This window comes from Venturia canescens, chromosome 11 (assembly GCF_019457755.1).
Source record: "Venturia canescens isolate UGA chromosome 11, ASM1945775v1, whole genome shotgun sequence".
Classification (NCBI taxonomy): Eukaryota; Metazoa; Arthropoda; class Insecta; order Hymenoptera; family Ichneumonidae; genus Venturia; species Venturia canescens.
The window spans coordinates 834537-861365 of NC_057431.1; the positions used below are offsets into that span (position 1 = coordinate 834537).

A 26829-nucleotide genomic window follows, 5' to 3' on the forward strand; every position below is an offset into this window, starting at 1 on the left:
CCACCACCACCACCACCAGCGGAACCTGCTGAACCGCAAGAGCCACTCGGGCCACCTCCTGGCCCACAGGTCAATGACAGACCTATGAATCGTAAGTAAAACGAGCTTGGGATTATTACTTCCTTTTCTTTTCGACTTAAATTTAAGAAAATTGTTTTCATTGTTCCAGGGCGAGGCACGCGAGCTGGGTGGCGAGTTCGGGAGGCGTTGCAGCTTGAATATCTGCAACGCCTACAACTCCTCACGGCGAGATCCTTGGCTAGCCAAGCTTTGCGGGCCAGGCGGGTCCGTAGGGCATGGGCTCGTGGCAACCGGGGTGGCCGTGGTGGCCGTGGTGGCCAATAATACTAAATAAATAGTTTTATAAAGATGTTTTTGTTTTGTTTTTTCATTTATTCCCACTGAAGTGCAGCTCCGCTAATGAACAGTTCAAGGCCGGTGCTATATATCTCTAATTATACAATTTACTTCATATACGCACTCTGTTTTTATAACTTTTGCTTTTTCTTACTGAAGTATAACTCCGCTAATGAACTGTTCAAGACCGGTGCTATCTCCGATGCTCCTCCTTTTTTGACTACAATTTGCTTCATAAGCACTATATTATAATTTCCTTTCATCATTCTAACGATGGCTCAATTCATCTGAGTGTCCAAAGTTGTAGAACTCAGAATCACCATAGAAGCCGGTGTAAAATCCGAACTGAATTTTCTTCAGCGTCAACTTAATCTCCTAAGTAGACTTCATTCATAGAAATGCCTTCGCCTGTTGGTTTGGATATCACACTCTGCGAAATAATGGAAATTAAATTCTGCGATGTGTTGATTAAGATATACCATCATGTAAATTTTCAAACTGCGAAACAATTAAAAACTTTTTCCTTTCATCATTCTAACGATGGCTCAATTCATCTGAGTGTCCAAAGTTGTAGCACTCAGAATCACCATAGAAGCCGGTGGTAGAATCCGAACTGAATTTTCTTCAGGGTCAACTTAATCTCCTAAGTAGGCTTCATCCGTAGAAATGCCTGCGCCTGTTGGTTTGGATATCACACTCTGCGAAATAATGAAAATAAAATTCTGTGATGTGTTGATTAAGATATACCATTCATGTAAACTTTCAAACTGCGAAAAATTAAAAACTTAGACATTGAATTTTATCATCTAAACTTTTTTGTGAAGAAAAAAAATGACCTGACTGCGAAAGCTAAATTTTTTAACGAATATTTATTGAGTAATCTACAAATTACCAAAAGTTTTAAATTATCAATTTTGAACCACCAAACAATTCTGCATCGATGAAGCTTTCCAGGTGAATTATTTTGAACGAAATTAATTTTGGCCGGCTAACTTTATGTCGAAATTAAAAATTGTTTATTCATCGAAAAATATTGAATACCAAGTGTTTTAATTACGCTATCCGGGACCACCACACAACCACCTAGAAATATTTATTATAAAAAGTGAAAAATTAATAAAAATACCGATACTCGAAATGTGCCGGGTGTGAGCGCAGCTGATGTGTGTTGGTGTGATACGCAGCTGATCCATCTTCCATATTGGATGTACGTGTAGCATACGTGCACTAGTATGCGTGTTTCCTTACCGCTCATACCAAGACGAATGGTTGTTTTATTTCGGAGCCCGTTTTTGTTAAAAATTTTCACTGCATGCATTACTAAAAAATCGAGCGGTCATCGGATAATGCCAAGACGATTTTCTCAAGCGCCTCCGAAAAAAAATTGAAAGTAAGTCACAAGTATACAGAAATGGTGAAACGGGAAGCACGCCTGGAAAACAAACCCTAGTATGAATCATGGCAATTCTGGAAATTCCAATGAAACTACAAACGACGTTTTGATGCAAGATTTTTCAAATATCCAAATCGAGTATCTCGAATCACTAACAAGTCAAAAAACGATAAGAAAGAATACAGGAAATTTCGATTTTTCTTGGAGCTACAGCACAGTTTACGGTATGGATAAAAATTTTCAAAATAATTTGAGAAATGTTCTTCTGTGAATGGGGAATTTCTCATAAAACATTTCTATACAATATAAAATGGTGAATTTGTTTTAATGGTGCTGGGTAAACGTTGAACTGCAGTATCTGCGAGAAGATAAATTCTGAATCTGGAACAAGGAAACTTCAAATTTTTGTTTTTCTCTAAGAATTTATATTCTGAAAAATGACAAAAATATAACCTCGCTCGACAGTGGAGTTACATTCCGCTTATAACTACAATGTGCCAAACATGTGAGGTGCTAGATGGATTATGCATTCATTGTGGAAATATGATCTCTAGTTAACAACATCGGTAAGAATACATATACATTTTTCATATTCTTTCCCGTGAAATAATCAAAGTAGGATTATATTATCATTATGTTATTATTTTTTTGAGTTTTAACCTCGCTCGACAGTGGAGATACATTTCGCTTATTTCTTTTTACTCCTCACGCCTATTGTTGATAGATCAATTTCTATATAATCATTTTTCATATCATCGTTACTTAATTTGTCTCATTATTAACCGAAATCAAAATAAATTTTTTTAATAAAATTGCGTGGGAAAAATATATTAAAGGAAAAAAATCGCGTAAACTAGTAGACTCTTTTAGTTAATATTTTGTTTTATAATTATGGCAGTAGTTTTTTTTAATATCAGGTGAACACCATTCTCATGCACAGTAGGCACAACGACGAGAATCCTCGACGAAATATCTGTTGGATGTCTGAACCGATGAAGTTGTTTGACGAAATTGAATATGAAAAGTGCACGGGCTCAACGCAAAAGTTCTCGAGCATCTTGTCAAATTTTACGTGAATCAACCACGCGGAAGAGAAGGCGTGCAAATGAAGCCCTATCTACAACATGGCGAGGGACTCGTTGTAATGTTGCTGGTGATATGAAAAGAATCCGACTCGAAGAAAATTTCAAATATTTGCTATCTAACAGACCTCGTCATAGGTTCGTTCTATTTTTTCTTCTTAATAAGCGATGTGTCATATGAAAATATTGAACGCCCACATGAAAGAACCAAAATATTTTTTCTCATCAAAATTAAGCCTTTTCAGAAATTTTGTAGAGATTCATATTAAAAATTTATTATTACAACAATGAACGAAATGTCCTCACGTAAATAATCAATTTTTTTCACAGCAAAGATATGTTGAGTGGTTTAAACTAAATTTTATTGATTTTCATTAATGAATTCTAATCAATATTGTTTTCAAATGAAGGCCGGCACCGGAGCTTTACCAGTGGAAGAATACATTTAAAGACACAAAACAAGACCGCTTGATAAGAAGTTCTCCATGGGTTATATATGCGAAGACACAAAACAAGATTTAGCATTCAATCATATATTTGATTTGACGACCACTGTTCAAAGTATATTCCAAGAGCTGTGCGAAGAGACAAGCACAATCCAAAATGGGAGAAGACTTACTATCCGTGATAAATGAAGAAATATTCAAATATAGATATTAAATACTTTACGCTTTCTTCTTTCACTGAGTCATAAAAACAGAGTACCTGACATTTTCTCGAGGGTTTATTCAAATAGCAATCAAGATGTGGGTGTTGCATCAAAACACTTGAAGAAAGAATAAACTGTTCAAACGTAAATTTTTTATTTAATCAAACACTTTCTTACGACACATATTTTTTATTTTTTGAGGAAAAAACAGTAATAAAATTTTTAAATCAATAAATATTTTTAAATAAATAATTTTTAAATCTTCCATTATCATCGGACTTCTTCCAAATCCAGAAAATTCACATCGATTGCACCAACCAATACGCTCAGCAGAGACGGTGTTTATAAAAGATATTTTGTTTGTTCTCTTAATCCACGAGCAATATCTACCCGGAAGAATCAAGCTTATATATTTAATATTGTTGATATTATAATTATTTAATTAATGTGTAACGCTAGAGTAAACTAGAAACTAGTAGAAACCTCCACCCAACGAGACACACCGTTGATAATTCAAAGTCCATGCCCTATCGGAAATCAACGTTATCACGTTGTCTAATTGCTCGATTCTTTTCTATGGGAAACACTCCCGAGTCTCTGAAAATTGTACAATCATCGTACGTTCTTCCATCACAGAATTTTACATTGTGCTCATATTGAAATTAAATAAAAAACGCTGCTGAAAACAAGAAATTAGATTTTATGACAATGCACCAAAATATTGATGATTAAAATTTGTTGAAAAAATTGATGATTCAAATTTTTATCGACCAACGTTTTACCGCGCTAAGGAGTTATTACCATTGCACATCGAGAAGACGTTTTTTCTGTTCAAATACTTTACAAATATGTACAATTTCGAAGCAATTGTGTTATTTTTACGTCTTTCATTCACAAGTATTTAATAAAATTCCTGCATAATAATGATATTAAAAACGAATGATTTGAAAATTGAAAGTAACGCAGAACGAACTAATATCGAAGTTCGGTGTCTCATCAAGTGTGGATTCACTAAATATGTAGTCCATCGATCATATATAATTTATCTGTACGCTCACAACCGTTCATATATATAATAATAATAATAACAACATATTCAATATGGGACGAGTAGAAAAAAAATGAAATGTTTGAAAAAAAAATGAGGGTTTTCGGTTTTTTTTTCTCCTTTAAGGTGCATTAAAACATATGAAAGCAAGAACGACTCTGTACGTGCTTAAGTGATCTGTCAGTTGCTTGAGTGCGAAAGAGGTGACTGAAAAGCAGATACACGGTTTATTTGGACATCCTTGATATTTTGTGAAAAATAAGTTTTACCTTCTTCTGTGATGAAAGGAGAATAACGCTGTGTAACTCACATTTTTTTCAAAACATTGAGCATTTTGAGTCGTGAAAATTTGTATTTCGCATAGCAGTGAGCGAGACAACGAACATTTTTGTCATTTTTTTTTGTTTTTCTTTGTGAACCCTTGACAATAAGACGTAATTACAATTCCAAACGGATGTTATTCAGTTTTATTTTATTCGTTTTGAATTTTCAATTCAAAATATTCATTTACTGAGGAATTCGTGTATAAAAATAATAACGATTGCCAAATAATGCACGATGTTTCTCTCGTTATTCTCCTCTTCCTTGAATTTTGATACCCACGCTTTATTTGACGAATATCGAGGGTGCTTACTTTTTTGTTTTATTTTTGCTCTTTTCAGTCCGAAACGATTGTTCGAACATTTTGTTTTTCTCCCTTCAACCCTCGTTAAATTCATCACTGTGCCTCGTTAATATCTGAACAATTCGACAGCCCGAGGCATCATTCGGAAAACGACGTGTAAAAACAAACTTCCTTTTATGTAAGTCCATATTATTAAATATATTTTACAATAATATTATCATTGTACATGCACAATGGTATGCTGCTCTACACATTGTTCTGCCATCGCCGGCCAACCAGCGCAATTATCGCTCACGCCCGCTTCCGAATTGAGGTTGTATCAAAAAGGCTGCTTTCTTTCTTGCAAAAGATAATAAACGGGATATCTAACGTTATATATAATTTTCCATTAGAAAATTTGACGAAAGCATTCGAGTTCGAAAATTCAAAATATTCATCGTTTTTTCCTTTTCAGAAATGTCAGGCGGGATCTTCAAGAATTAGATGATATTGCGCCGATTAGATTAACGATCAACAATAAAGTGTCAATTAGTTAAAAATAGACGTAAGGACTGGATTGAGGAGTCCCGATGTGTGCGCCGCGCCTTCGTACCTGTGATGACGAAGAGAAAACAAAAATGCGCTATTTATAAAACAGTCTTCGACAGTTAAGGCTACTTAAAATTGAAACAATTGAAAGCTATGGTAAATTAATGCATTTTCGATCGATGGCCGGCCAATAAACGAGCATGAGTATCAGCATCCTTACATCTCTAGAAAAATTTAACAGCATGATTTCTATTGATAAGTTTATTCCAAATCTACTTTTGGCTAATATTCAGAAATAAGGTTATTTTGTCTATTAAATCATGGACCGAGAAACAAAAATTCAGACTAATTTTTCGGCTAACCAAGGGTCCCCTTACACGAAAAAGTTGAAAATATGATCAGACCTTTCCTTTCAATGATATCAGACGAAAATCTCTGTGCGATAATTCTCCGAGTAAAAAAAAAAGAAAATGCTCTTCACCGACAAAGTATAATGTTTCCTGAATGTCCTAGGAAAACTACGTCTACGGAACTATAATTGAGGAATACAAGCAATGATAAATTTTCAACCTACTTAATAAGCTTTCCTGGCTTTATCAAGAGACTCGGTAGAGTCTCGGGACAAGTACATTGACAGCCCTGTCGTCTGCTGGCCCGAGACTCACGCCGAGTATACTTTCTCTGAATAAAACGATTCGCCGTGGTGGGGGTAAAATTGGCAAGTGATTTTTTTGAATTACCGAAGTTATGAGTCATCTAAGGCTTTGAAAATTGAACTTTCAGCTAATTAAGAAATTCTCTTTAGATTGCGCCCAAAATCAACACGATCGGTGGCGTAATTGCTGATAAAAAACTTTGCACGGGCTCAAGATTATGCAAAAGTTACTGACACATCACGAGTTCGACGTATACGTATACGCGTTTTGACGTAGTTAGTAGTAGTAGAGTTGTTGCCTCTACGCATTCTGATTGGCTCAACGATGTCGGCTCCTCCAGCTGCTAGGCCGACCGCGGGTGAGGCTCAAGTGTTAGAAGGCCTAAAATAGCGAACAGGCATTCTGTATATCTATATATGCGTTATACAGAATGCCTGTTCGCCATTTTAGGCCTTCTAACTATTGAGTCTTACCCCGACCGCGCTCAGACTCCGTGAATATTATATTATATATAAACCATGTGTCAGTTTTCGATCATCGTATAAACAGAGTTTTGACACTATGGAATGCGTGTGGGATAAATAAAAAAAACTTTCGTCATCTAACGAAGTGCATAGTATTAAAACCTGTGGAATGCTAAACTAAACCGGTATAAAAGCAGTCGCGTAAATGTAGTCTGTGATCTGTGTGTGAAAAAGAATAAAATAAAAATGAAATGCATGTCGACGAAACTTTTTAAGATTTCATTAATTCGTTTGAGTGAAAATAAGTTTATCATTTATATCATTTGTAAATAGGTTATATGATATCAATACATCGATACGCACATCCGAAACCACCAGAAACTTGTTTTCATACTGAACGTCATTTTGACAGGTGAGGTTATAATCCCCAAAGTGCTTTTGTGTGCAGACTCTAATTAATAAATGAAAATGGTTAGTGAAAAGTGGTTAATATTTATTTTGTTAAAACTTGTGGTATACTAAACCGGTATAAAAGCGGCCGCGTAAATGTAGACTATGATCTGTGTGTGCTAAAAAATATAAAAAAATGTGAGGATGCATATGTCAACGAAACTTTTCAAGATTTCATTATTTCGTTCGTTTGGAAATAAGTGTCAACTGAGATAATCTTTCAATTAAACCAGAGTTCGCGGAATATTGTCCAGTGTAAATATATCATCAGTTGCGTGATAAAATATCATATGTAATAATGTAGGTCATATATACGAGTTCCCTTTGATAGCTGTGTGGTAACGAACCGGCCGGGGTTTGACGTTACGAAGTGCGGGACAAATGTAACAAACGTTCGCATAGTTAGTGAATAATATAAATAAGGCAAATCAGTTCATCAAAAATAGGTCTGGAAGTTGTAAGAAAAAATGTTCGTCAACCTATAACGTCAAATTTTCTTTTTGCGATCTGAAATATTATGGTTGATATTTAATAAAACAAGAACATACAGAACTGTTAGTATATATAATGTGAGAAACTCCAATCGAATAAATGTTTTCTAATCTATTTCTTGTGTCATCATTATTTTTGAATATTCCCATATTTTGCTTCCTATTGAGTTTGGCTCTGCTCTATCCGATCCTTGTTTTGACTCCATCGGTTTGCAGCGGATGGATACCTATTATTAATTGGTTTCCTAATATGTGTCCTATGATTTTCTAATATTTCTTCATGCTGATTGTGGTAACGTAATTCAAGTGGTTTCCGACTATGATCATCAATCGCACATTTTGTATATCTGATTCTCAAAACAGTTTCTAGTGTTGATATAAGTGTAGTTATACTTTTTCCACCTGGTCTGTCGAGTAATAAATTTTGAAACTTGTTCCAAAAAGTCTTTGGATGTTTTTTTTGCTGATAGTATGAAAAGTTGAATCTTCGGAATGCGGTAGGCAAACACAAATTTTGACAACAATACTTATGAAATAACGTGTATGTTGAGTATTCCTACTCCGCAAACTGCAAATGTGGAATTATTGGTGAAAACATTCATTACGATATGTCTACAGTTGCTCAGTTTTGGATGCGATTGAGTATAATGCCTGCCAACATCATGGAAACCTACAGAATTTCTAAATGTTATGTGCACTATGTCATTTTAATGTAACATCATGACTTTGAACAACTTTTCACTATAATACTATATAGATTTGGATCATTGAAATACAGCAAAAATCTGCAAACTATAAAATTTATATACTTTGCCATTCATTTTACTTTTTGACTCTCACTGCAATATAAATATGAAGTGAAAAATTCATTAGAAAAGTCTTCAGTTGCTCATTTATGCTTTGAAATTTGATTTGAAATGGCTGTTTCCCAAACTCATTGCGCAGATACATTGAATTGCAGCAGATAGCTGCGAACTTTAAAATTTCTGTGGATAAATATATGTGCTAAGTATCACCTCCTATCTTTAATTATGGTAATATTGAGTATTCTCACTTTGCAAACTACAAATGTGGAATTATTAGTGAAAAGATTCATTACGCTAAGTCTACAGTTGCTCAGTTTTGGATGCGATCAAATATAATGCCTGGTAACATCCATGGGAACATACAGAATTTCTGAATACAATGTTCGCTATGTAATTTCAACGTAACATCATGACTTTTGCCAACTTTTCTCTATAATACTACAGATTTGGATTATGGAAATACAGCAAAAATCTGCGAATTATAAAATTGATATACTGTGTCACTCATTTTACTTTTTAAAACTAACTGTAACATATATATGAAGTAAACACTCATCACAGAAGTCTTCAGTTGCTCATTTATGGATAGATTTTAAATTGCTGTCTTCAAAATTTATTGCGCAGATACATTGAATCGCAGCAGATACCTGCGAACTCTGAAATTTCTGTGCATAAATATGTGTGTTAAGTATCACCCCCTATCTTTGATTATGAGAATGAGTAATAGAACTTGGTTTAGTAAGTTTTAAAGTATTTCTTTTTAAATACTATTGAAGTTTGTATTACTGCGGTATGAAGCGAATACCTCCAAACTTTCATATTTTTGTGTCGCAGCATGTGTGCCAATCATTTAAATTCTTTACTCCAACCGTAACATGTAATCTCAAAAATTCATCACAAACGTCTTCAGCTTCTCTAAATTCCTAAATTTTCTGTTTTCTATTTTATTCTGAGATTTTATATTTCTAAATTCATTTTTAAATTCTCCTGAAATTGTTTTTCTCCAAAACCAATGCGCAGGTACCTTAAACGTCTTTGAATTCGGTTGCTCTGTTGAATTAAGTACGCTCAGTTTTTTTTGCTTCTTTGAGTTCTGACATAATAAATGTTTCCGGGTGCCTTTTTTCTGCAACTATCAAACTGGATAATTGGATCTCAGCGGCCACTTGCAAACTTTGGAAATATATTTCATCGGGGACACGTTTTGAATGACACGAAAATGTCTAGATTCAGAATGCAAAAGCAACATTTAAAAAGGGCCAATTCTATTGGATATGTTGTGTCTTGAATTTGATGTATCTTTCCTCTTTTCCTTTCTTTTTCCTAACGTTATCAGCCGAAAATCATATCTCGGCCCGCAACACGCATTGCTCCATGCTCTTGAGTTCCCAATGGACGAAACATATTAGAAGACAAGGAGAAAAATCACAAAAGTCCAAGACTAAACCTCTATCGAAATATTTTCAGTACAATTTCGACGAAAAATAGTTCTTTTTTCGTGAAAACCAACGTTATACGCCGAAAATTATAAACAATTCATAGAAATTTAAACTAAAATCTTACAGTCATCTGAACATAAATAAGGATCTTTTGAGAAAAAAGACGTGATATCAAACCATAAACTTCCCCTAGGGAAAAAAAAGGTTGGGACAAGTACATTGATGGTCCCTCGTTTGCTGATAATTCCACCCATAAAAAAAACTTAAAAAAAAATTTTTTTTTAATTGTACAAAAAATTATTTCATAAAAAAAATTATTATTATATATTTTTTAAAGTGTCAAAAGAATCAAATAACAAGTAAAAAATAATAAACCGAAAAATCGCCCTTGAAATCATTTTGGAAACCGATGCCTCATTCTTCTTATTTGATTCGAACAGCTAAATCAACTGAAAAAAACTCCATCTAATTTACGTGCGGCATTAAAATTTATTATATTAATTCGAGGCCAAGTATTTTCTAATGAATTGAAAAAAGTTACCATTTGAATTACGTGCAGCATTAAAATTTATGATATCAATCGGTGGACAAGTATTTTATTAGTAAATCCAAATTTTGACATTATTAAATTCTTCTAAGAAGCTTTTAAATCCAAAAAAATCACATGAAAGCTAGTCATTTCTTACTCTATGGTGGCAGAGACTTATAAGAAAATCGATTCTTCTCAGACTTTCAGGATCCTCTGGTATTATTCACAAAATTCGACGTCGATTGGATCGATACAAATTATGTTTAAATATGTGTTAAAAGTACTTGTCCGGCCCGTCACTATTCATTCAATAAAGAATCAATCATAAAAAAACGAAATGGCACGGCAGATTCTCGTTAAAAGTTTGTTGAAATGCGATTCACTATTAATTTAATGTTCTTAATAATAGTATAGGTTAGTTCTTATTCCGAATGGAACTCGTTCGCTGGAAGAATAAGTGTGAAGTAAAAATTGCCGTCATCGAATGTAAACTGCAGAGTTATTTTGGAAGCTTGAACATATACATTATGTACAATTTTTTTCATTTATCGATGCACAATAATATCCCTTCTATATTGCAGAATAATTTGTTTCCGTTTTTTATTAAATTAGTGCAATTAAGTAAAAATTACTTGAAGATAATTCTCTCAATTCCTTCTGCATGAATACTTGTGATCCATCAGTTCTAGACAAGCCCTGAATTTTATTTGGATAAACAATTTAAACGGAAAGTGATGGGCCGGACAAGTACTTTTAACACATATTTAAACATAATTTGTATCGATCCAATCGACGTCGAATTTTGTGAATAATACCAGAGGATCCTGAAAGTCTGAGAAGAATCGATTTTCTTATAAGTCTCTGCCACCATAGAGTAAGAAATGACTAGCTTTCATGTGATTTTTTTGGATTTAAAAGCTTCTTAGAAGAATTTAATAATGTCAAAATTTGGATTTACTAATAAAATACTTGTCCACCGATTGATATCATAAATTTTAATGCTGCACGTAATTCAAATGGTAACTTTTTTCAATTCATTAGAAAATACTTGGCCTCGAATTAATATAATAAATTTTAATGCCGCACGTAAATTAGATGGAGTTTTTTTCAGTTGATTTAGCTGTTCGAATCAAATAAGAAGAATGAGGCATCGGTTTCCAAAATGATTTCAAGGGCGATTTTTCGCTTTATTATTTTTTACTTGTTATTTGATTCTTTTGACACTTTAAAAAATATATAATAATAATTTTTTTTATGAAATAATTTTTTGTACAATTAAAAAAAAAATTTTTTTTAAGTTTTTTTTATGGGTGGAATTATCAGCAAACGAGGGACCATCAATGTACTTGTCCCAACCTTTTTTTTCCCTAGTAAACGTATTGTAGTACGCTTTCGATGCTTCTTCTTTCATAACTTCGAACAGTTCTTCCGTAACGAGGTTCGAAAAATTGGCTATGTATTTTGTTATCGTTTCCAGTAGGAGCTAAAATATTGGAAAAATTAAATCAACAAGATTGGATAAAATGTAGAAGCACGATATTGCACAAATTCTCGTGAGTATCATATTTACAAATAATTTTTGATTGAATCCATTCAGTTTGACCACAAGACCCATCTCGCAAGACATTATCGTATAATGCAGCTCAGCTGCTGTAGCTGGATATAATTCCTCAGTTAACAATTGCTTGAGAATCGCCACGAATAGATCGAGCATAGCAAAATTGAAAACGGTAATCGTGATTGAATTAAAAATAACATTCTTTTGAACGAGAGGTGTTCATTATTTCCTTACTTTTCCGGTGACTGCAATGGCCAACGGTGATATATAAAAAAATTCATAACACTCGGGCAATCTGAACTTCGTGTCAGGTTTGTACCAAACTTCGGAAAGAGAGTCTGAATAAACTTTGACAGGATAGTCTGATGGCTTCTCTGGTTTTGGTACGAGGGTAAAATCATCAGTTACAAAAATGTTCGGTTCCGGTAAATGGAAGCCTGAAAACGGTTCTACGTTTTGCCAACACTTAATCCAATCGGCTGGTATTTCAATGTCTGCGTATTTCGTTTTGAACCACGGCTCAACCTTGCTGAACTCGTCCTCGTTAAACTCGAATATTATCGAATATTAGTACAATTCGGAACCATTTATATATAAATGAGCTGGTGCGTAAAAGTGCATATTTTCGCAGAGATCCTCGACGTACTGGTCAGGCGGTGTTTCATCGGAAAATCTATAACAATTAATGAACGAATGAACGAATCATTTAAAAATATTGACTGAAAAGAAAAAATGGGGAAAAAAGGTGTAAGCTCGGAAATCCAAACGAATATACAGTTTAGGATTATTACACAGAAGAAATGTTTCATTTAAAATTGCACGATTCGCATCTACAGTTATTTGATTTTTACCTGAAATTGGTTTCCTCAATTCTATGAATCTCGTCGTAAATACGTTTTTGGGGACTTTCGCGTCTCATAAGATTAATGTAAGAATAAACAGCGTAGAGAACATCCTTCAAATTTTTACGACCTTCGTCGGTGAGCACGAGAGTAAGACTGAAAAGGGCGTACATGGAGCTATGTTCGAAACCGCTTTTCACCATTTCCGCTGAAAACATCCAAGCACCACATTTTTTTTCGTAGTAACTGATCAACGATCCCTTGCCCTCGTGACCGATAATCCAAGAGACGTATTGATGTGGTTTGCTCTTGTACAGATGAAAAAAAAGCGATGGCATTGTCCAAGTTAATTCAACCTAGCAAACGTTGAAAAATGCGTGTGAGAATTTCGTTCAGGAATCCGTTCACATTTTTTCTCTCTTCAGTGTCGTTTAAGCCTTCAAGGCTACGGACGAAACATCGTTTCCGAGAAATTTACCTGGCAAACATCTTTGATGGGTTTTACTTTATACATTCGATGGAAGCGCGACGTCTTGAATGATTCGGCGCCTTTATATTCGTCAAAATTTGTAGGAGGCAAATTGTTATTCGGTACGTTCGAAAAACCCTCCTTAACGTAATTTTTCAGTGTGTCGAGCGGTAATCTCGCCTGTAGAACAATTTTATCGAACGAGTTAATCACAACAAATATTGTTTTGACAAATCAGTTGCATCTGTATAGTCATAAAATAAAATATTTTTTCTCGAACCTGTATTGCTACGGTCATTCGATGAGCGCTATAATGACGTTGACGAAATTTGTGCAATTCCTCATAGAGTTTGTCATCCGTAACATTATCGCGGAGAGTAATCAAGTTACCCCAAACAAATTTGGTCGCGGGATGTCCAGTTTTTGCTAAGTTGCTGAAGAGCTGTTCTTTCCTGTGAAAATCGGACGGTAACGCCATCTGAAATTCTATGAAACTTTATGAATTGAGTGAAGTCGACATGCTTCTACATTCAATGAGAGAAAAGACATTGCTAACGTACCACTCTCTACTGCTTCTCGTTCTCGAGTAATAGCGTCACGTTTTATCAAGGGACTTATGAAAAATGGAGCAAAACGATCGAGTGCGCTGTGCAGAAATTTTTCTTGTATCTCAAAATAAAACGTTGTTTTCTTGCACTCGGTATACGCATTGTCGGAACCACCATGTTTTTTTATAAATGCGTCGAAGTCGTTTTCCTTAAATCATTGTAAAACGAATGTCATTGCTGTCGATTCTTGAATAGTTTATTTTAAGAAGAGAGTTGTCTCTTTGCACTACCTTCGCACTACATGTATACTATATCTGTGGATATTTCTTAGATCCCATGAACACCATGTGCTCCAAAAAATGAGCCATTCCAGGTATTTCTGGAGGATCGCTGAAGCTCCCTACGCCAATGCACAATCCACAAGCTGCCTAAAAAAAATATTAACTCAACAAACAATTTGGAGTGAAACTGCATATCAAGTTTTCGAATAACTTTCAAAAAGTTCTAGAATACCATATGAATGTCGATGAAATTATAAAAAAATGGAATCATTTATCATGCATACAAATATTTCTTTAATCATCACTGAATTTGCAAAATTATGGAAATAGAGAAGAAAAACAGTCAATTGGTATTATTTTTTCTTAAAATAATGACAAATGACAAGGATTTATTATTTACCATTTTTTCCTCTCTTTTCATTTTCTTTTAATTTCCTTAGCCCTTGATTCATCTTTAGCATCGTTGTCGATCTGATCTACATCGTCTTCGTTATCCTCACTGTCATCCTCATCATCCACACCATCATCTTCATCACTTTCTCCATTTTCTTCACTCCCACTCTCATCTTCATCTTCGCTCGCTGCTTTTGCTAGTGAATAAAAATTGTTAATGACGATCATTGCTTGGCTATAAGTAATAAATTATAATCTACAATCACCATGGTCATGTTCTCCATCTTTAACAGCAAGGGTAGAATCATCTTGACACGAAACTGGACTAGGATCAGCGATCAAGAGAGCGGTAACCATTTGGTAATTTGATAACTCTGGATATTCAAACAGATAAATGTCATTATCAAAATTCAAAGTTAACTGCATTCGAGTATTTGTTTTTTTTACTTAATAAATTGGAATTTGTTTTTTTTTTTTTATTTAATAAATTGGAAACAATCTTCGATGGAATAGAGAAATTTTATAGTCATTCGCACAGCTCTTGGAATATACTTTGAACAGTGGTCGTCAAATCAAATATATGATTGAATGCTAAATCTTGTTTTGTGTCTTCGCATATATAACCCATGGAGAACTTCTTATCAAGCGGTCTTGTTTTGTGTCTTTAAATGTATTCTTCCACTGGTAAAGCTCCGGTGCCGGCCTTCATTTGAAAACAATATTGATTAGAATTCATTAATGAAAATCAATAAAATTTAGTTTAAACCACTCAACATATCTTTGCTGTGAAAAAAATTGATTATTTACGTGAGGACATTTCGTTCATTGTTGTAATAATAAACAAGTACATTTATGTTTTATGTAACCTCGACTGATGAATGAAACCCGACGTGTTACTCGTGTAGTCCAAAAAATAAATGCTCGATGATTTATAAGAAGTTGTTCGATCTATTCTCTGGAAACTTGCTTCAATAATGAGCAATTCATTACTAAAGGTTATAAAAAAAAACTATTTCAAACGTAATGAATAAAAAAAATGAATCTGTTAAATCTTGGTAATGTATGAAAAACATTTGGTTCAAAGGAACAAAAGGTTGTCAAATAAATGCAAAAGGGACGAGTACATCGGATGACGAATAGACAAAATTTTTAACATAATGGTATGTAAAAAAAATTACGAAACCAACTGTGTTTGAATAAAACAATTAAGAAAAGCTCTCACAAATCATGAAAAAACATTATATTAAAAAAATTAAAAATCTGGAATTATTTTGTAAAGGAAAAAAAATCAAATAGAACGTGAAAAATTCATTCTTACGGGAAGTATCCGGAACTTGAGAAAGTTCTAAAACTTGCTTCAAATGAGCAATTCATTACTAAAGGTTATAAAAAAACCATTTCAAACGTAATGAATAAAAAAAATGAATCTGCTAAATCCTGGTAGTGTATGAAAAACGTTTGGTGTTCAAATGAACAAAACGTTGTCAAATAAATGCAAGTGACGAGTACATCGGATGGCGAATGAAAAAAATTAAAAACATAATGGTATGTAAAAAAAATTATGAAACCAACTGTAAATAATTTCAACAACACAATTAAGAAAAGCTTTCACAAATCGTGAAAAAAATATTATATTTAGAAGAAATACAAATCCGTAATTATATTGAAAAGGAAAAAAAAATTCAAATAGAACGTGAGAAATTCATTCCTACGGGAAGCACCGGAACTTGAAAAAGTTCTAGTGAATCAAAAAGTTACCAAAAAATCGCATCAAAGGTAAAAGTCATTTGTTACTCTATGGTGACAGATACTTAGAAGAAAATCGATTCTTCTCAGACTTTCAGGATCCCTTGGTATTCACAATATTCGATGTCGATTTCGTGTCGGTACAAATTATGTTTAAATATGTGCTAAAAGTACTTGTCCGGCCCATCACTTTTCATTCAAATTGCTCATTCAAATAAGAATCAAACTAGACCTTAATTAATGTATTATTTTTATGGAACTAGTATTAACGCTGCCGTTACACGCCCACCTGAATTCGAACATCATCTCATATATGCTCGGCAGCAACTATTTCTTCGCAACAATTCACTCATGTTTTTATGTTGATTTTAACAAAGTGCAATTGTGTATGTGATAATAAAAAAAAACGAGATTATACAGACGAATCCTCTCGAAAATTTATTAAAATGTGATTTATTATCAGTTGAATATCTTCAGTAATTGAATAGGTTAGTTGCTATAACAAATAAAATTCGGTTGAAGAAGGAAATGTGAAGTAAAAATTGCCGTCATTTCAATATAAACTGGAGAGTTAATTTGGAAGCTTGACAATTTTTATCGTCCGAAGGGTATTTTTTCATCAATACACAATAATATCTCTTGTATATTACAAAAAAATTGAATGCAATTAAGTTAAAATCTCTTGGAGATAATTTTCTCAATTCCCTCTGTAGGCATACATATGATCCATTAGATCTAAAAGAGCCCTGATTTTTATTTGAATGAGCAATTTGAATGAAAAGTGATGGGCCGGACAAGTACTTTTAGCACATATTTAAACATAATTTGTACCGACACGAAATCGACATCGAATATTGTGAATACCAAGGGATCCTGAAAGTCTGAGAAGAATCGATTTTCTTCTAAGTATCTGTCACCATAGAGTAACAAATGACTTTTACCTTTGATGCGATTTTTTGGTAACTTTTTGATTCACTAGAACTTTTTCAAGTTCCGGTGCTTCCCGTAGGAATGAATTTCTCACGTTCTATTTGAATTTTTTTTTCCTTTACAATATAATTACGGATTTGTATTTCTTCTAAATATAATATTTTTTTCACGATTTGTGAAAGCTTTTCTTAATTGTGTTGTTGAAATTATTTACAGTTGGTTTCATAATTTTTTTTACATACCATTATGTTTTTAATTTTTTTCATTCGCCATCCGATGTACTCGTCACTTGCATTTATTTGACAACGTTTTGTTCATTTGAACACCAAACGTTTTTCATACACTACCAGGATTTAGCAGATTCATTTTTTTTATTCATTACGTTTGAAATGGTTTTTTTATAACCTTTAGTAATGAATTGCTCATTTGAAGCAAGTTTTAGAACTTTCTCAAGTTCCGGATACTTCCCGTAAGAATGAATTTTTCACGTTCTATTTGATTTTTTTTCCTTTACAAAATAATTCCAGATTTTTAATTTTTTTAATATAATGTTTTTTCATGATTTGTGAGAGCTTTTCTTAATTGTTTTATTCAAACACAGTTGGTTTCGTAATTTTTTTTACATACCATTATGTTAAAAATTTTGTCTATTCGTCATCCGATGTACTCGTCCCTTTTGCATTTATTTGACAACCTTTTGTTCCTTTGAACCAAATGTTTTTCATACATTACCAAGATTTAACAGATTCATTTTTTTTATTCATTACGTTTGAAATAGTTTTTTTTTATAACCTTTAGTAATGAATTGCTCATTATTGAAGCAAGTTTCCAGAGAATAGATCGAACAACTTCTTATAAATCATCGAGCATTTATTTTTTGGACTACACGAGTAACACGTCGGGTTTCATTCATCAGTCGAGGTTACATAAAACATAAATGTACTTGTCTCCAATTTTTTTACAGCACTCATGCTGTTTTCACGGTTTGATTTGACTACTTTTTGTGCACTGTGAACTTGAAAAAAATTCACAGGCCATGTTACGACACAACTATTATCATTAATTCATTTTTTTGTTCGTTCCAAGAAATACACAAACCAGGAAAAAAATTCTATAGAAATAATAAACGAAAAATTGTTAAGTTCAAAAAAATTCAACAGAAATAAGAAACAATCGAAAAAAGTTCTATAAAGGAAAATAAAAAATTTTCAAAAAAATTCATAAATATTGAGCAAATTGAAAAATGTACTATCCAAGTTACATGCAGTATAAAAATGTATGATATTAATTGGAGGACAAGTTTTTATTGATAATTTGGAATATTTATCGAACAAATCGGAAACTTTCATTGAAAAATTGACGTTTTACGCATAGGAGCCACTAATCATTCATGATAATTATTTTCAAGAAAAAAGTTCTTGAAAAAAAAGTCATAACGGAAGTTACGTGCAGTACTAAAATGTATTATATCAATTCGAGGCCAAGTATTTATCATTTATTCGAAATATTATCTCCGGCGACAAATGAGCGTTGAGAATCCTCGTCGGCTCAGAACGTTTTATCAAAATTACTAAAAAATTAATGGAAATAAAAAATCGCAGAATCTTTCTTTCGAATAATAAGAACGATGTCAAACCATTTCTTTTTAACCAGACCATATAAAAATCGTTAAAAATTCACATGAAAGTCATTCGTTACTTCAACAAGGTACAGACTTTAAAGAATCGATTCCCCTCCGACTTTCAGGATCCTCTGGTATTATTCACAACATTCAACTTCGATTGGATCGGTACAAATTATGTTCAAATACGTCTTAAACGTACTTGTCCGGCCCATCACTTTTTATTCAAATTGCTCATTCGAAAAAAAATCAAAAACGAAGTCAATCCATGTGTTAATATTAAGGAACAGTAAATCCCGAGAAAATAATTTTCCTTGAAATAGCTCTTGTCAAAATGAAACGAAAATGGAAGATGAAGTTGATTAATCTATTTATATTGTATGAAGTCATAATTCACAACAAAATCATTTTTCTCCAAATTCCAGGAATCCACGTGTCGTACTTGACTAGTGATATTTATCAAAATGTGTACGTGACTATCGAAAAAAAAACATTGCACGGCTGAATAGGTACGAAAATTTCTTGTAATGTACCTGATTATTTCTCATTTCCATTGGTTCTTACCGAATGGTATGTGTTCCCTGAAGAAAATGAGAAGTGGATATTGCTATACGAACCTGAAAACAATCAAGTTCAAATAACTTGGATATATTATTTTTATTTTTATCCATTTTATTATATTTGGGATTATAGAACAGCCCTCATTTTTTTTCGAATGAGCAATTTGAATAAAAAGTGATGGGCCGGACAAGTACGTTTAAGACGTATTTGAACATAATTTGTACCGATCCAATCGAAGTTGAATGTTGTGAATAATACCAGAGGATCCTGAAAGTCGGAGGGGAATCGATTCTTTAAAGTCTGTACCTTGTTGAAGTAACGAATGACTTTCATGTGAATTTTTAACGATTTTTATATGGTCTGGTTAAAAAGAAATGGTTTGACATCGTTCTTATTATTCGAAAGAAAGATTCTGCGATTTTTTATTTCCATTAATTTTTTAGTAATTTTGATAAAACGTTCTGAGCCGACGAGGATTCTCAACGCTCATTTGTCGCCGGAGATAATATTTCGAATAAATGATAAATACTTGGCCTCGAATTGATATAATACATTTTAGTACTGCATGTAACTTCCGTTATGACTTTTTTTTCAAGAACTTTTTTCTTGAAAATAATTATCATGAATGATTAGTGGCTCCTATGCGTAAAACGTCAATTTTTCAATGAAAGTTTCCGATTTGTTCGATAAATATTCCAAACCCTAGGAAAAAAAAGGTTGGGACAAGTACATTGATGGTCCCTCGTTTGCTAATAAATCCATCCATAAAAAAACTTTAAAAAAAATTTTCTTTAAAAATTGTCAAAAAAATTATTTTATAAAAAAAAATACAGTACAATTCGAAAAAAATTTCACAAATCTAGAAAAAACATTATGTTTAAAAAAAAAATATCCTGTATCTATTTTTTAAAGTTCAAAAAAATCAAATAACAAGTAAAATATAAAAAACCGAAAAATCGCGTTTGAAATCATTATGCAAACCGATGCCTCATCCTTCTTATTTGATTCGAACAGCTAAATCAATTGAAAAAAATTCCATCTAATTTACGTGCAGCATTAAAATTTATTATATCAATTCGAGGCCAAGTATTTTCTAATGAATTGAAAAAAGTTACCACTTGAATTACGTACAGCACTAAAATTTATGATATCAATCAGTGGACAAGTATTTTATTAGTAACTCCAAATTTTGACATTATTAAAATGTTCTAAGAAGCTTTTAAATCCAAAAAAAATTACATGAAAGCTAGTCATTCGTTACTCTATGGTGGCAAAGACTTATAAGAAAATCGATTTTTCTCAGACTTTCAGGATCCTTTGGTATTATTCACAAAATTCAACGTCGATTGGATCGATACAAATTATGTTTAAATATGTGTTAAAAGTACTTGTCCGGCCCATCACTTTCCGTTTAAATTGTTTATCCAAATAAAAATCAGGGCTTGTCTAGAACTGATGGTTCACAAGTCACAAGTATTCATGCAGAGGGAATTGAGAGAATTATCTTCACGTAATTTTTACTTAGTTGCACTAATTTAATAAAAAACAGAAACAAATTATTCTGCAATATACAAGGGATTTTATTCTGCATCGATAAATGAAACAAATTGTATATAATATATATGTTCAAGCTTCCAAAATAACTCTCCAGTTTATATTCAATGATGTCAATTTTTACTTCCTACTTATTCTTCCAGCGAACGAATTCCATACGGACTAAGAACTAACCTCTACTGTTATTAAAAGCATTAAACTAATAATGAATCGCATTTCAACAAATTTTTAACCAGATTCTGCCGTACAATTTCATTTTTTTATGATTGATTTTTTATTGAATGAATAGTGATGGGCCGGACAAGTACTTTTAACACATATTTAAACATAATTTGTATCGATCCAATCGACGTTGAATTTTGTGAATAATACCAAAGGATCCTGAAAGTCTGAGAAAAATCGATTTTCTTATAAGTCTTTGCCACCATAGAGTAACGAATGACTAGCTTTCATGTAATTTTTTTTGGATTTAAAAGCTTCTTAGAACATTTTAATAATGTCAAAATTTGGAGTTACTAATAAAATACTTGTCCACTGATTGATATCATAAATTTTAGTGCTGTACGTAATTCAAGTGGTAACTTTTTTCAATTCATTAGAAAATACTTGGCCTCGAATTGATATAATAAATTTTAATGCTGCACGTAAATTAGATGGAATTTTTTTCAATTGATTTAGCTGTTCGAATCAAATAAGAAGGATGAGGCATCGGTTTGCATAATGATTTCAAACGCGATTTTTCGGTTTTTTATATTTTACTTGTTATTTGATTTTTTTGAACTTTAAAAAATAGATACAGGATATTTTTTTTTTAAACATAATGTTTTTTCTAGATTTGTGAAATTTTTTTCGAATTGTACTGTATTTTTTTTTATAAAATAATTTTTTTGACAATTTTTAAAGAAAATTTTTTTTAAAGTTTTTTTATGGATGGATTTATTAGCAAACGAGGGACCATCAATGTACTTGTCCCAACCTTTTTTTTCCTAGGGGAAGTTTATGGTTTGATATCACGTATTTTTTCTCTAAAGTTCCTTATTTATGTTCAGTTGACTATAGGATTTTAGTTTAAATTTCTACGAATTATTTATGATTTTCAGCTTATAACGTTGGTTTTCACGAAAAAAGACCTATTTTTCGTCAAAATAGTACTGAAAATATTTCGTCACAGGTCTGTCCTTGGACTTTGAGGATTTTTTTCCATGTACTCTAATGTGTTTTATCAATTAGGAATCAAAGAGCACGGTCGAAAGCGGGTTGGAGGCTGCGATATGATTTTCGGCTTATATCGTTAGTTTCCACAAAAAAAAAGACCTATTTTTCGTCAAAAATGTACTGCAAATATTTCGTCACAGGTCTGTTCTTGGACTTTGGCAATTTTTTTTCTTTAACTCTAATATGTTTTGTCAATTAGGAACCCAAGAGCACGGTGGAAAGCAGGTTGGAGGCCGAGATGTTTTTCGGCTTGTAACTTTGGTTTCCACGAAAATAGACCTATTTTTCGTAAAAATTGTATTGGAACTATTTCGATAGAGGTTTGTTCTTGGACTTTGGTGATTTTTCTCCTTGTCTTCTAATATGTTTCGTCCATTGGGAACTCAAGAGCATGGAGCAATGCGTGTTGCGGCCCGAGATGTGATTTTCAGCTTATAACGTTAGAAAAAAGAAAGGAAAAGAGGAAAGATAGATCAAATTCAAGACTCAACAAATCCAACAGAATTGGCCATTTTTAAATGTCGCTTTTGCATTCTGCATCTAGACATTTTCGTGTCTTCCAAAACGTACCCCCGACGAAATATATTTCCAAAGTTTGCAAGTGGCCGCTGCGATCCTATTATCTACAGTTTGATAGTTGCCGAAAAAAGGCACCTGGAAACATTTATTATGTTAGAACTCAAAGAAGCAAAAAAAACTGAGCGTACTTAATTCAACAGAGCAACGGAATTCAAAGACGTTTAAGGTACCTGCATTGGTTGTGGAGGTAAACAATTTAATTTCAGGATAATTTAGAAATAAATTTAGAAATTCAGAAATTCAGCATAGAATTTAGAAAAAGGAAAATTAAGTTAATTAGTAAAGCTGAAGACTTTTGGGATGAATTTTTGAGATTATATGTTACGGTTGGAGTAAAAAATTTAAATGATGGGCACACATGCTGCGACACAAACATATGAAAGTTTGCAGGTATTCGCTCCATACCGCAGTATTGGCACACATGCTGCGCCACAAAAATATGAAAGTTTGAAGGTTTTCGCTCCATACCACAGTAATACATTTTCAATACTATTTGAAAAGAAACACCTTAAAACTTGCTGAACCAAGTTCCATTACATATTACCATAATCAAAGATAAGGGGTGATCCGTAGCATATATATCTATCCACAGAAATTTCAGAGTTCGCAGGTATCTGCTGCGGTTCAATGTATCTGCGCAATGAGCTTCGAAAACAGCAATTTCAAATCTATCCATAAATGAGCAACTGAAGACTTTTATAATCAATTTTTTATTTCATATATATGTTACGGTTAGAGTCAAAATGTAAAATGAATGGCACAGTATATAAATTGTATAGTTTGCAGATTTTCGCTGTATTTCAATGATCCGAATCTACAGCATTGTCAAAAGTCATGATGTCCCATTAAAATGACATAGCGCACATTGCATTCAGAAATTCTGTAAGTTTCTGGGGATGTTGGTAGGCATTATATTTGATCACATCCAAAACTGAGCAACTGTAGACTTATCGGAATGAATTTTTTTTATAATAATTCCATATTTGTAGTTAGTTTCCAAATTTATCACTCGACAGACCTAATGGGAAAAGAATAACTACCCAGTATACCAAGACCAGAAAATTTTTTGAAAATCTGATTTACAAAATGTGCAATTCAAGATTATGGTTAGAAACCTCTCGAATCATGTTACCACAATCATCATGAAGAAGGAGTAGAAAATCATAGGACACATATTAGGGAACGAATTAATAATATGAATCGATCCGCTGCAAACTGATGGGGTGGAAACAAGGATCGGAGAGGGCAGAGCCAAACTGAATATCAAGCAAAATATGGGAATGTATATATGTAATGTTGACACAAGAAATAAATTAGAAAACATTTATTCAAGTAAAGTTTCTAATATCATTCTAACAGTTCCGTGTTTTTGTTCTATTTATTCGTATGTATAACCTATTTACACATGATATATAACCACGCCAGTGACGATATATTCGCACTGGACAATATTTTGTAATCTGGTTTAATTGAAGGATTATTTCAGTCAACACTTATTTCCAATCGAACGAAATAATGAAATCTTGAAAAGTTTCGTTGACATATGCATCGCGCATTTTTTATATTCTTTTTCACACACACATCACAGACTACATTTACGCGGCCGCTTTGATACCGGTTTAATATATCATAAATTTTAACAAAATAAATAGTTATATGCACTTCTTTAGATGACGAAAATTATTTTTTTATTGATCCCGCACGAACTTCGTAATGTCGAAACTCTGTTCATGCGATCAAAAACTGACACACGGTTTGTATATATATATGTATATCGATCGAATTTATGACTGCTGTTACCAGCTGTGCTGCGTCGTGTGCTACGTTATGAAGTTGACGTCAGATTTCCAATCATCAACAACTAATTTCAACAACCAATCACAACGTCTAAAAATGGATGTCGTCAGATCCAACCAATCAGAAACTCGATAGCATCAAAGTGCCTTTGATGGTGTTATACTATAATATACAGACACATAAATTTTTGAATGTGTTGGTAACTTTTGCATAATCTTGAGCCCGTGCAAAGTTTTTTCTCAGCAATTACGCCACCAATAATGCTGATTTTGGGCTCATTCGATAGAGAATTTCTCAATTAGCTGAAAGTTCAATTTACAAAGTCGTACATAACTCATAGGCTTCGCAATTAAAGAAAATCACATGCCAATTTTACCCCCACCACCGCGAATCGTTTTATTCAGAGAAAGTATAGTCTCGGCGAGAGCCTCGGGCCAGCAGATGACAAGGCTGTCAATGTACTTGTCCCGAGACTCTACCGAGTCTCTTGATTATCAATAAAAACTTGTCCTCCAATTAATATCATACATTTTTATACTGCATGTAACTTGGATAGTACATTTTTCAATTTGCTCAATATTTATGAATTTTTTTGAAAATTTTTCATTTTCCTTTATAGAACTTTTTTCGATTGTTTCTTATTTCTGTTGAATTTTTTTGAACTTAACAATTTTTCGTTTATTATTTCTATAGAATTTTTTTCCTGGTTCTGAATCTTTTTTCTATATCATCAAACAAGGGACCATCAATGGACTTGTCCCTACCTTTTTTTCCCTAGGGGAAGTTTATGGTTTGATATCACCCCTTTTTTCTCAAAAGTTCCTCATTTATCATTTATGTTATGATGGCTATAGGAATTTTGTTTAAATTTCTATGAATTATTTGCTTAGTACATTTTTATAGATTCCATTCTCATACGAACATTTTTTATGGGATAATCTTTTTCATGAAATTATCAGCAAATAAGGGACCATCAATGTACTTTTCCCAATCTTATTTTCCCTAGGTATGATGTTCGGCTTATAAAGTTGGTTTCCACCATAAAAGACCAATTTTTCGTAAAAATTGTCGTGAAAATATTCCGTCACAAGTCTGCCCTTGAACGTTGGCGATTTTTTTCCTTATACTCTAATATGTTATGCCTATTAAGAACTCAACAGCATAGAGGAATCCGGGATGAGGCCCGAGAAATGAATTTCGGTTTATAATGTTGGTTTCCACGTAAAAGACCAATTTTTCTTCAGAATTGTACTGAAAATATTTCGGCACTGGATTGTTCTTGAACTTTGGTGATTTTTCTCCTTGTCTTCTAATATGTTTTGTCTATTAGGAACCTAAGAGCATGAAGAAATGCGTGTTGTGGGCCATAATATGATTTTCGGCTTATAACGTTGGTTTCCACGAAATAAGATCTATTTTTCGTCAAAATTGTACTGGAAATATTTTGTCACAGGTCTGTCCTTGGACTTTGGCAATTTTTTCCCTTGTACTCAACTATGTTCCGTCTATTTGGAACCCAAGAGCATGAAGAAAAGCGTGTTGCGGGTCGAGATATGATTTTCGGTTAATAACGTTGGTTTCCACGAAAAACAACAAATTTCTCGTCAACATTGTACAGAAAATATTCCGTCACAGATCTGTCCATGGGTTTGGGCGATTTTTTTTCTTCTACTGTAATATGCTATGCTTATTGGGAACCCAAGAGAACGGTAGAAAGCGGGTTGAGGGCCGAGATACGATTTTCGGCTTATAACGTTGGTTTCCACGAAAAAGGACCTATTTTTCGTCAAAATTTTACTGAAAATATTTCGGCACGGGTTTGTTCTTGGACTTCGGTGATTTTTCCCCGTGTCTCCTAATATGTTTTGTCTATTAGGAACCCAAGAGCACGGTGGAAAGTGGGTTGGAGGCCGAGATATGATTTTCGGCTTATAACGTTGGTTTCCCCGAAAAAAGACCGATTTTTCGTCAAAATTATACTGGAAATATTTCGGCACTGGTTTGTTCTTGCACGTCTGTAATATTCCCCCTTATTTTCTAATATGTTTTGTGTATTAGGAATCCAAGAGTGTGAAGAAATGCGTTTCGTGGGCTGTAATATGATTTTCGGCTTATAACGTTGGTTTCCGTGAAAAAAGATCTATTTTTCGTCAAAATTGTACTGGAAATATTTCGTTACAGATATATTCTTGGACTTTGGCGATTTTTCCCCTTGTCT

At 33.1% G+C, this 26829-nt stretch overlaps 1 long non-coding RNA gene and 1 pseudogene across 2 annotated transcripts; one reads left to right on the forward strand and one right to left on the reverse strand.

Moving 5' to 3' along the window:
- The first annotated feature begins 2119 nt into the window (after positions 1-2119).
- LOC122418074 (uncharacterized) lies at positions 2120-5306 on the forward strand. 2 transcript variants are annotated; one of them, XR_006262429.1, is made up of 3 exons: positions 2120-2316; positions 2668-2970; positions 5192-5306. It is a non-coding gene; the product is annotated as an uncharacterized lncRNA (long non-coding RNA). The 2 variants fall into 2 exon arrangements; XR_006262428.1 differs by lacking the exon at positions 5192-5306 and adding an exon at positions 3243-3654.
- A 527-nt stretch (positions 5307-5833) lies between these two features.
- On the reverse strand, positions 5834-14690 carry LOC122418314 (nardilysin-like; annotated as a pseudogene).
- Positions 14691-26829: the final 12139 nt, after the last annotated feature.